Raw genomic sequence first — 11483 nt, 5'->3', positions numbered from 1 at the left:
TATTATTACTACTGCACAATTGTATAGACTTCCCTGGTGACTCAGATAGTACAGAATCTGCCCACAATGGGGAGACCACAGTTCAAAACCCTGAGTTAGGAAGATCGCCTGGAGAAGGGAATGGCTACCCACTCCAGTATCCTTGCCTGGAAAATCCCATGGACAGAGGAGCTTTGCAGGCTACAGTCCATGGGGTCCCAAAGAGTTGGATGACTGAAGGACGAACGCTGACCCATTGTACGGGTGAGGAGCCTGAGGATGGCATAGGCTGAATAACTGACCCCAGCACACCCAGGACAGAGGCGGCAAAGATGGAATTCCCTCTCCTTTCTCCCTTGTCATCCTTCCATCCCAGTGATTAGTGTGTGGTGGGGGGGTGGGGGGTGGGGGAGGTGGATGGAGACCCCCATGGTAAAGAACACCTCGACAAGCACTTTTCAGCTGTTTAGAGCTCCTAGTCTTGTACTCTGTGTTAGTCGTATCACTGGGGGAGGCATCAGAGCTGGGGGTGTTGCTAGCTTTCCTTACGGAGAGAAGTTTTTAGATAATATCATCTCTTTTACCCAGAATTGAGTGGAAAGCAGAGGTTATCTCTTGAGCATCCAAGACATGCTTAGAAAAATCCAGAAGACTGACTGTAGTTTTCAGTATTAAACCAAAAGTTTTGACCTAATAGAACTGAGGGGGTGATGACTGCTTAGGAGTGAGTTGAAGAAGAATGGGACAGAAACATTCTTAGCTAATCTACTAGCTGAAACTTGAAATAAGGATGGAGGATAATGTTAATAAGTTTATTATTAAATCTAATCAAACGATCTTCATTTTGTGGAATGTGCTTATTTGGAAATCATTAGTGTATTTCTTTATGGTCTGAGGAAAATCAGGGATAGAAGCACTGGGACGGAGGAGGGAAGGTCTCCCTGAGGTGCTGACTTTATTTAGCAGGACTTCCACCTGCTTTAATGAGCTTTCCCTGTGGCTCAGATGGTAAAGAATCCACCTGCAATGCAGGAGACCTAGGTTTGATCCCTGGGTCCAGGTTTGATTCTGGATCTTCCAGGAAGATCCCCTGGAAAAGGAAATGGCAACCCACTCCAGTATTCTTGCCTGGAGAATCCCGTGGACAGAGGAGCCCAGCTGGTTACAGTCCATAGGGTCGCACAGAGTCAGATAGGACTCAGGGACTAACACTTGCACTGGTTAAGAAGGCGCCAACCCTGAGCAGAGCTGGGATGGAAGAGAGATGGGGATGTGGGGGGTGGGGCTGGTTTGGGGCAGCTTTTGCAAAGACCTTGTGAAACTGACAGCTTCAATTTTTCTGGGATTCCACCCTTTCCTCTGCTGTCTAACAACCAAACTTCCAGACCAAGGACATGTTTTATCTTTACTGATCTTCCCCATTAGCCTAAATTAGACAAGAATATTCCCGCCCCCTTTTATATGATGCCTTAACAATGTTTACCCAGGGAGTTTACTGTCAGGATTCAGGGCCATAAGCATATTTCATGGCACCCAAGGGCAGGTGCACCCTGGCCCAGAAAGGACTTGGTTCTAAATTCAAAGGTCGTCAGGAGTGAGACAGAGTGCCTTCCCCATTTCTGCCTTTTGTTTCTATTTTTCTTCAGGAGCCCTTACCTTTTCACCTCTGCAGATCTGTTCTGCTGCTCCTCTGAACATGTGATCAGTGAAGTCAGAGAAGAGTTTAATTTACATCACTTTAGTTCCAGGAACACTACACACTGAATCTCATAGCCAAATGTGAGGGCAAATATGAGATTGATCAACTCAGTCACGTGTCCGCCCGTGAGCCAGTCACCCAGAGTTGAGGATGTTGATACCATATAGGGAGGAGGGTCCCTCTCTGAGAAAGGGCTTTGAGATGAACTAGAAAGGCAGTCTCCTACACAATCCCCACATCATGTTTTAAATCCTCATATCTTGACTTCCTTCTTCTCAAAAATATGCTTTTTTCCCCTTTTTCCATGCTTATTGCTATTCATTCTCATTATTTTAAAAATAATAATAAATGTGTTCTCTACTTTCCATAGCCCCAACTTCACAACACTTTCATCCTTCCACAAGATAGACCACAATCTTCCATGAATTCCCCCCTCCATTCTTTTTGTTTCTGGTTTAAGGGGCAGAAGGAGAAGAGGGCGTCAGAGGATGAGATGGCCAGATGGCATCACTAATGCAATGGACATGAACTTGGGTAAACTTTGGGAGATGGTGAGGGACAGAGAGGCTGCTGTACTGTAGTCCATGGGGTCACAAAGAGTCAGACATGACTGGGCAACTGAACAACATAAGGGGCAGCAAGGAAGGCTGAATTATGGCAAGGCAACGAAGTATAGTTCAGTTCACTCAGTCGTGTCTGACTTTTTGCGATCCCATGAACTGCAGCACGCCAGGCTTCCCTGTCCATCACCAACTGCTGGAGCTTGCTCAAATTCATGTCCATAGAGTCTCTGATGCCATCCAACCATCTTATCCTCTATTGTCCCCTTCTCCTCCTGCCTTCAATCTTTCCAAGCACTGGAGTCTTTTCTAATAAGTCAATTCTTCTCATCATGTGGCCAAAATATTGGAGCTTCAGCTTCAGCATCACTCCTTCCAATGAATATTTAGGATTGATTTCCTTTAGGATTGACTGGTTTGATCTCCTTGCAGTCTGAGGGACTCTCAAGAGTCTTCTCCAACACCACAGTTCAAAGCATCAATTCTTCGGTGCTCAGCTTTCTTTATGGTCCAACTCTTACATCCATACATGACTACTGGAAAAACCATAGCTTTGACTAGACAGACCTTTGTGGGCAAAGTAATGTCTCTGCTTTTTAATATGCTGTCTACGTTTGTCATAGTTTTTCTTCCAAGGAGCAAGTGTCTTGTAATTTCATGCCTGCAGTCACCAACTGCAATGATTTTGGAGCCCAAGAAAAGCCTTCCTCAGTGATCAATGCAAATAAATAGAGGGAAACAATAGAATGGGAAAGACTAGAGATCTCTTCAAGAAAATTAGAGATACCATGGGAACATTTCATACAAAGATGGGCACAATAAAGGACATAAATATTATGGACTTAACAGAAGCAGAAGATATTAAGAAGAGGTGGCAAGAATACACAGAAGAACCATACAAAAAGAATCTTAATGACCCAGATAACCACAATGATCTAATCACTCACCTAGAGCCAGACATCCTGTAATGTGAGGTTAAGGGGGCCTTAGGAAGCATCACTACAAACAAAGCTAGTGGAGGTGATGGAATCCCAATTGAGCTATTTCAAATCCTAAAAGATGATGCTGTGAAAGGGCTGCACTCAATATGCCAGCAAATTTGGAAAACTCAGCAGTGGCCACAGGACTGGAAAAGGTCAGTTTTCATTCCAATCCCAAAGAAAGGTAGTGCCAAAGAATGTTCAAATTACCGCACAATTGTACTCATCTCACAAGCTAGCAAAGTAATGTTCAAAATTCTCCAAGGGAGGCTCCAACGGTACATGAACTGAGAATTTCCAGATGTTCAAGCTGGATTTAGAAAAGGCAGAAGAACCAGAGGTCAAATTGCCAACATCCATTGGCTCATAGAAAAAGCAAGAGAGTTCCAGAAAAACATCTACTTCTGCTGTATTGACTATGCCAAAGCCTTTAACTGTGTGGATCACAATAAACTGTGGAAAATTCTTCAAGAGATGGGAATACCAGACCACCTGACCTGCCTCCTGAGAAATCTGAATGCAGGTCAAGAAGCAACCTTTAGAACGGGACATGGAAAAATGGACTGGTTGCAAATCAGGAAAGGAGTATGTCAAGGCTGTATATCGTCACCCTGTTTATTTAACTTATATACAGGGTACATCATGCAAAATGGTGGGCTGAATGAAGCATAAGCTGTAATCAAGATTGCAGGGAGACATATCAATAACCTCAGATATGCAGATGACATCACCCTTACGGCAGAAAGCAAAGAGGAACTAAAGTGCCTCTTGATGAAAGTGAAAGAGGAGAGTGAAAAAGCTGGCTTAAAATTCAACATTCAGAAAGCTAAGATCATGGCATCCGGTCCCATCACTTCATGGCAAATAAATGGGGAAACAATGGAAACAGTGACAGATGATCCCTGGGTCGGAAAGATCTCCTAGAGAAGGAAATGGCAACCCACTCTGATATTCCTGCCTGGAAAATCCCATGAACAGAGGAGCCTAGCAGGCTACAGTCCAGTGTCACAAAGGGTCAGACACAACTGAGGACACACAAACACAAGCTTCAGTTGTTTTTTTCTCATTTATCTTCAGTTCAGCTCAGTTCAGTTCAGTCGCTCAGTCGTGTCCGACTCGTTGCGACCCCATGAATCGCAGCACGCCAGGCTCCCTGTCCATCAACAACTCTCGGAGTTTATTCAAACTCATGCCCATTGAGTTGGTGATGCCATCTAGCCATCTCATCCTCTGTCTCCCCCTTCTCCTCCTGCCCCCAATCCCTCCCAGCATCAGGGTTTTTTCCAATGAGTCAACCCTTCGCATGAGGTGTCCAAAGTATTGGAGTTTCAGCTTCAGCATCAGTCCTTCCAATGAACACCCAGGACTGATCTCCCTTAGGATGGACTGGTTGGATCTCCTTGCAGTCCAAGGGACTCTCAAGAGTCTTCTCCAACACCACAGTTCAAAAGCATCAATTTTTCGGCACTCAGCTTTCTTCACAGTCCAACTCTCACATCCATACATGACCACTGGAAAAACCATAGGCTTGACCAGACGGACCTTTGTTGACAAGGTAATGTCTCTGCTTTTTAATATGCTGTCTAGGTTGGTCATAACTTTCCTTCCAAGGAGTAAGCATCTTTTAATTTCATGGCTGCAGTCACCATTTGCAGTGATTTTGGAACCCCCCAAAATAAAGTCTGACACTGTTTCCGCTGTCTCCCCATCTATTTCCCATGAGGTGATGGGACCAGATGCCATGATCTTAGTTTTCTGAATGTTAAGCTTTAAGCCAACTTTTTCACTCTCCTCTTTCACTTTCATCAAGAGGCTTTTTAGTTCCTCTTCACTCTCTGCCGTACTAATCCAGTCTATTAAGAACTAAAGGTGCTAAGTGCCTTGCCTGGGGTCACACACCTCACAGGTGGCAGAACTTTTTGTACAGAGCCTTTTCAGTTGTAACATGCTGCTTTCCACCCAAGTGTATCAGGGACCAAGACAAAGAGCAAAAAAAGGAAGAGCAGGAACTTCACCACCAGTGTATGTCTCAGCTCAGGGTGGGCAACCTTTAGTGATGGGCTCACTCTGTCACGGTGATCATGCCATGGTGCCATGCAATCATACAAATGTTTCCAAGGGCAGGACTTGGGATGATCAGGTCTCAACATGTGGTGTTCTTCTAAATCTTCTGCATTCTGGAGAAGGTTTGCTCCAAGAAAGGTCAGTGATGGTGTCTGGGCTGTGGTTCACCTCTAGGGCACAATGTTCCCTCTGCTAAAAGCGCTGCTGCATCATAGAAATGAGATCTCTTGGAGAAATCACATGCAAAAATGACTCTCTCTGGGTCACCATTACCAAATGAAATGGTTGGATAAGAACTAAGGGACTGCCATGACTGCTCCCACCGATCCATAATAAATATATAAAAAGAATAGGAGAAATCTATCATATAATAAAATGCAAAAGGGGTAGATAGTACTCAGAATAAATGCAATTTTTAAAAATCCAGGATATTTAAAAACCAAAGCCCAAATAATGAACTGCTTAAGAATTGTAAGAAAATGCTCTTGTAACCACTGTGTAAAGGAAAAAACAGTCTTAACAATAAATAATTTTAAAATTATGAAATGAAACACTGTATGTTAAATCTTTAAGACTTAACCAAGTTATTCTCTTCTGTAGTTTACGGAGCTCTTTAAACATGGATTATCCTATGGCAGTGATCCTGTTCTGAAGCAGATAAAAACCCTTTTTACAAGCAAAGACAGTGTGATTCAAAGAATTATTTAATATGTCTCAGGCAAAATTACATGCTGCTGTGTCCATAGCCCAAGGTTTCAAGAGATGGGAGAATTTGAAATTTTTTTAAAACAAGAAAAACTGTTTTCCCCAATGAGCCTACTTTCATTTTGATTTTTCAAAAAAGGCTAGCCATGAAATCTCAACTTTATAGTTAAATGTTAAGGCAGTTATGCAATCAAGGATATATATGATTTTTAAAATTATACAGTTTTATGCTGACATATTTGAAAAACATGAATAAACTTATTTCCCTTAAAATTGCTATTAAATTGACAAATATTAGGAAATTTTGTAAGTATAAAAATTGATAAATTTTCTTCCTGTTTGCCAATTTGAAAAACATCCATTTAAAGAATGTATGTTTGGGACTGTGTGTGTGCCTAGGTTTGTGTGTGTTGTTTCTCAGTATGTGAATGTATCTGCCTAACCATGTTGATGGGGCTAAGTGTGACTGCTACATGGAGCAATGAAGAAAGATCTGAGTTTCATTATGTAAGAAAACATATCTCAGTCTTTTAAAAAATGAGAAAATCCCAATGTATTTACTTTCTCATGAAGAAATTCTTGAGAAGGAGTCATGAGGTATAAAAAGGGTGTTATTTCTAGGCAGCATTTCCAAAACTGTAGTGGGGTAAATAATTTAATGTAGCATATAAATAAAGTTTTTATTGAGGTGCATCATTAATTTACAATGTTATGTTATTTTCAACTGTATATCAAAGTGATTCAGATATATATATATATTTATTATATATATATATTCTAATTCAGATTCTTTTCCATTATAGGTTATTATAAGATATTGAATATAGTTCCTTGTGCTATACAGTAGGTCCTTGTTGTTTACCTAGTTTATATATAGTAGTGTGTCTATATTAATTTCGAACACCTAATTTATCTCTCCACTGCCCCTGAATAAACTTTTTATGTGAATAATCATGCATAGATTTTTATCATTCACCCCTCCACCCACCCACCTCTTATACGCTTCCTTGGTCATTGGTTTTATTTACAGCTCTTTATTTGGTTCCTCATATCTACCACCAGAATCCCAGGCCCAGAAGGTCACTTCTTGCCCCCTACTCGCTACTGAACTCTCTGCACCATTTTTTCTGAGTTCATCTCCATACCCTCCCTAACTAAGGGAACTCTTGCCCAAGTCCTTTGCAACTCACAATAATGTATCAGCCAGAAACCCATCTAGCTGTCTTTTCTATAAGGCAAAGCCACTCCCTATGAGCCAAGAGTTACAGGTGACCATGAATGGCTTGCTTCCTATTTTGGTTATTTCATGCTATGGAACAAATTACCCCAAACTTAGTGACTTAAAAAGGCAACCACTTTGTTTGCTTCCTAGATATTGCTTTCTAGATGTTGACAGTTCAACTGGCAGTTCTGCTGGTCTCTTTTGGAGTCATCCAAAGGATGGCTGGAACTGGAGGCATGGGGAGACCTCCCCTCACCCCAGGAGGCAGGCAGGCAGGCTGAGTCTCTCTTCTCTCCATTCAGGGGATATGGTCTCTCTGTGTGGTAGTTGGGGCTCCCCAAAGGAAATACAAAATGGAAATCACCAGGCCTTCGTAAGGCCTAGGCCTAAACCAGGCACATCCTCTCTGTGCCATCTTCTATTAATTAAGTAGTCCAAGAATTAGCCCGTGGGCTTTCCCAGTGACTCAGCAGTAAAGAATCCACCTGCAATGCAGGAGATGAAGGAGACTTGGGTTCGATAGCTGGGTCAGAAAGGTCCCCTGAAAGAGGGCATGGCAACTCACTCCTGTATTCTTGCCTGGACAACCCCATGGACAGAGGAGCCTGGCGGGCTACAGTCCATAGGGTCACAAAGAGTCAGACACGACAAGAGACCGAGCTCACACACATGCACAGTCAGTCCCTAGTCAAAGTAAGGGGAAATAAATTCCACCTTTGAGGGAAGGGAGGTGATGACAGAACTTACAATCATCTTTAATCCACCACAATTTCTCAAACAAAAGAGCTCCTTTCACTTTCTATGCAGAACAAATACTTTGAAAGTTTCAAAACCTATTTACTACTTTTTGGAATAAACTTTAGTTTCTTGGGTATCAAAAGCATGATGTTTCCCCAAAGCAGTGTAAAATTGAGGTTAAGAGCTGGTTCAGACAGATGGTAAGTGATTATAGAGTAATATACACATGAGTACATGGAAATACTACTTGCCTTTCAAACAACACTGAAATCCAAGTTTTACCACCACGAACCTCACTTTGTAGATATTCTCAAATTCTCCGACTTCCTAGAAATTCAGACTAATTTAAAATTTTCTGATCAACCGCTTCTCAGCCTTTTGGCTAAGATCAAGTGTAAAATTTTGTAATCCTTGAAAACATCTTGCTGTCCACACTTCTAAAAGTTAGAAAACAGATAATAAAAGAAGTATCAATAAACTGGTTATATATAAGTAGGGGAATTCTTTTTTCCACCTCAGAGTATCAGGATACTTTCAAGATAGGTGCCTCTATTTCTGATCATTTCACAACCTACCCCTTCCTTCCTTTTAAATAATTAATTAATTAATTAACTTTTGGTCTTCATTGCTGCACATGGGCTTTTTCAAGTGATCAGCAGGAGCTCCTCTCTAGCTGTGGTGCTCAGCCTTCTCATTGTAATGGCCTCTTTTCAAGGCTCTAGGGACTCAGGCTATAGTAATTGCATCTCCTGGGTTCAGTAGTGGTGGTACATGGGTTTAGTTGTCCCAGGGCATGTGGAATCTTCCCAGACCAGGGATCAAACCCGTGTCCCCTGCACTGGCAGGTGGATTCTTAACCACTGGATAACCAGGAAAGTCCTCCTTCCTTCTTTTTATTTAACCAAAATACATACATTTATTTCAGGTAATTAAAGAGAATCTACAAGAAAGAACAGCAGTGAGAACAATTCAAACATCACTCACATTCAATTTGGTAAATATATTGTACTTATGTTTTCAGTAGCTGGCTGTATGAGGGTGGTTTCCAAGTCCATTCTTTTAGCTGTGTCACGGAAAACTGCCAATTTTGCTTAAATTATCCTTGAGCAGTCACTCCCTGCAATTCTACTCAGGGTAGAAGTAGATGCTGGAGAGAGTGGCCTTCCCTCTGGCCTCTTCTGTGACTTGTCTGGTTCTGGGGTCAATAAATGTTTGGGTTCAAAGGGCTTTTCTCTTCCCAAAGTAAATAGAAGGAATGGAGATGTGAAGAGTGCAAGTCACTAAATGGGAAGCTATTGTCAGCTTACTGTAATTTACTTTACCCATTTGCTGGTCATTTTTCACTCATGTCATCATTCATTGTATTTGTTATTGCAAGTGTTAGGTGCAGCACTGAAGTAAACAGACAGAAAAACAGCCTACTAGTCACTTAGAGTGATGTGGGAGTTTTGCCAGCCCAAACATGTATCCGTAACAACATGGTAGCTCTTTACACCAGAGCTTTATAAAGACAACAAAAGGAGTAACTGATGGTAGTAATGATTGAACCGACACTGCAGAATAAGAACTACAAACACTGTACACTATCTGGTTGATATGTGACTACAAACAGATTCATTTCCTATCCCTCTTTACTCTCGTAAAAATCTTAGCTAGGTGTGCAACAGAATAGCCCCATAATTGAGTGAATTTTCCCCAAATTATCCAAGTTCTCCTGGTCCCTACACGGGTGCCGGCTCCAGAGTGCTCCTTGCGAGGTATCTCTTTAGTCCCACTGAAGGTAGCTTACTTCGGGGAGGAAAATCTCCTGTACACAGATACTCTTGGGAGGTGGCGGCGAATTCCTGCCCTTTATTTCCAGCGCCTGGGGATTGACTTCCTGCTCACACCAGGCTCTGATCTCCCTCCTACCCCCTCTCATTCTGAAACAGTCCAGGGGCGCACATGGGAGGGAGTTTTATTTCCTCCTGGAGCAGGGATGGGGGCCAGGCTAAAACGAGATTTACCCCATGGGCAAAAACACGGATGCCCCACGACGGTGTGAAATCCTAACTCTCTCCCTCCTTGCTCCATCCACCCACACCCGAGGGGCTCGTAGGAGGTCACTGCCGGCCCGAGCATCTGGGCCGTGACGTCATCAACACCCGCCCACCGCGCGCCCGAGGTTCACAAGGTCACGGAGGGCAGACTTGTAAAAACTGTTCAACTTGGTACTGTCCACGCTGAGCGCCTCTCCCTCGACGGCAGGGTCTCGTAGGTAAGCCTAACATAACCTAAAAGAGGAGAAAGAATGAGAACACACACAGGCCAAAAACAGATAAATACAAAATCTGTAAGTGGCACTTTAGAGGGAAGGAACTTGGATATTTCCAAGTATGCTTGTGGGGAAAAAAGTCTAAAATGCTAAGCAAGCATCGGGCGTGGTTTCAGTAACAAATGAAAAAATTAAAATACAAGTAAATTGTCCTAAATTAGCTAATTACTAAAATCCAATCTGAAAAAGGTTTCAGAGTTAAACTAAAATAAACTCTTAAGTTACTTTAAAAGTGTAGGGAGACTAGAAATGGACAAAAGCTATTAAGGCTCAAAACTAGATAGAACACAAACCCTGACCGAGAGGGAGGCAAGGCTTTACATTTCTGAATCCTGACCTAAATATGCCTACAGTTTTACAAGAAAATGTATTTTTCTGCTATAATTTTTGTTTGGCATAATAGAATATCCAAAAGAAAAATATTATTATGTATTTGGAAACTTAGGTATGCAATGATTTCTTTTATACAAGGCAAGATAATGCCATCTTAAATCTTCAGAAAAGAAAATGAGGCTTTTAAAAAGAACAGTAAATCACTAACAGAAAGAGGCTTGGTGAGAGAAATCAACATATCGGTTAGGGTACTGAATGCGCCTCAGCCTATGTTGGTAGCACGCCTACATGTTTGGTTTATACTGTTGTTTTACGTGGGTTTCTAGAACCTCAGGCATTCACTGGAATAGTTTGCCTGTCTGTCCGTCAGTGACATCCACCAGGTTTTGTCCTTAGAGCATTGACAGAGTGCCTTGGGTCTGCTTTTCTACATTTATGATGACACATTCTACCCATGAAAGTGTTTTGTTCATCTTTTCTCCCCTCACTGTTGACTTTTATTTGTATTTTTCTTGTTCTGCAGATAAATATTGGATGATAAAGACAGTAATTTTAATTCCACTTTTTATTTTTGTACATGTGTGTGTTTGAATAATACAATGCTAAAGTGATAATATTGTCATTCTAACAAGGTCATTTAAGCAGTTATCCAACATTGTGCCTTATAGTTGATTAAATAAAAGCATTAGGACAAAATCTGCTAGTTTGAAAAAAGAAAAAAGTACATTTCCAACAGATAGGTGTTTGTAGGTGTGTATGTATATATATGATAAAGTGTATGTAAATAGATCTTCTTTACTATGACAACTTATTACTGATGTTTACTCCTGTCAGATGTCATGATCAGGTAAGCTACATTGCCCTAAAAATGTAAAACACAACTGCAAAA

This window comes from Dama dama, chromosome 21 (genome assembly GCF_033118175.1).
Source record: "Dama dama isolate Ldn47 chromosome 21, ASM3311817v1, whole genome shotgun sequence".
NCBI lineage: Eukaryota > Metazoa > Chordata > Mammalia > Artiodactyla > Cervidae > Dama > Dama dama.
The sequence above is the reverse complement of the archived record's forward strand: the minus strand, read 5'-3'. Positions refer to the sequence as shown.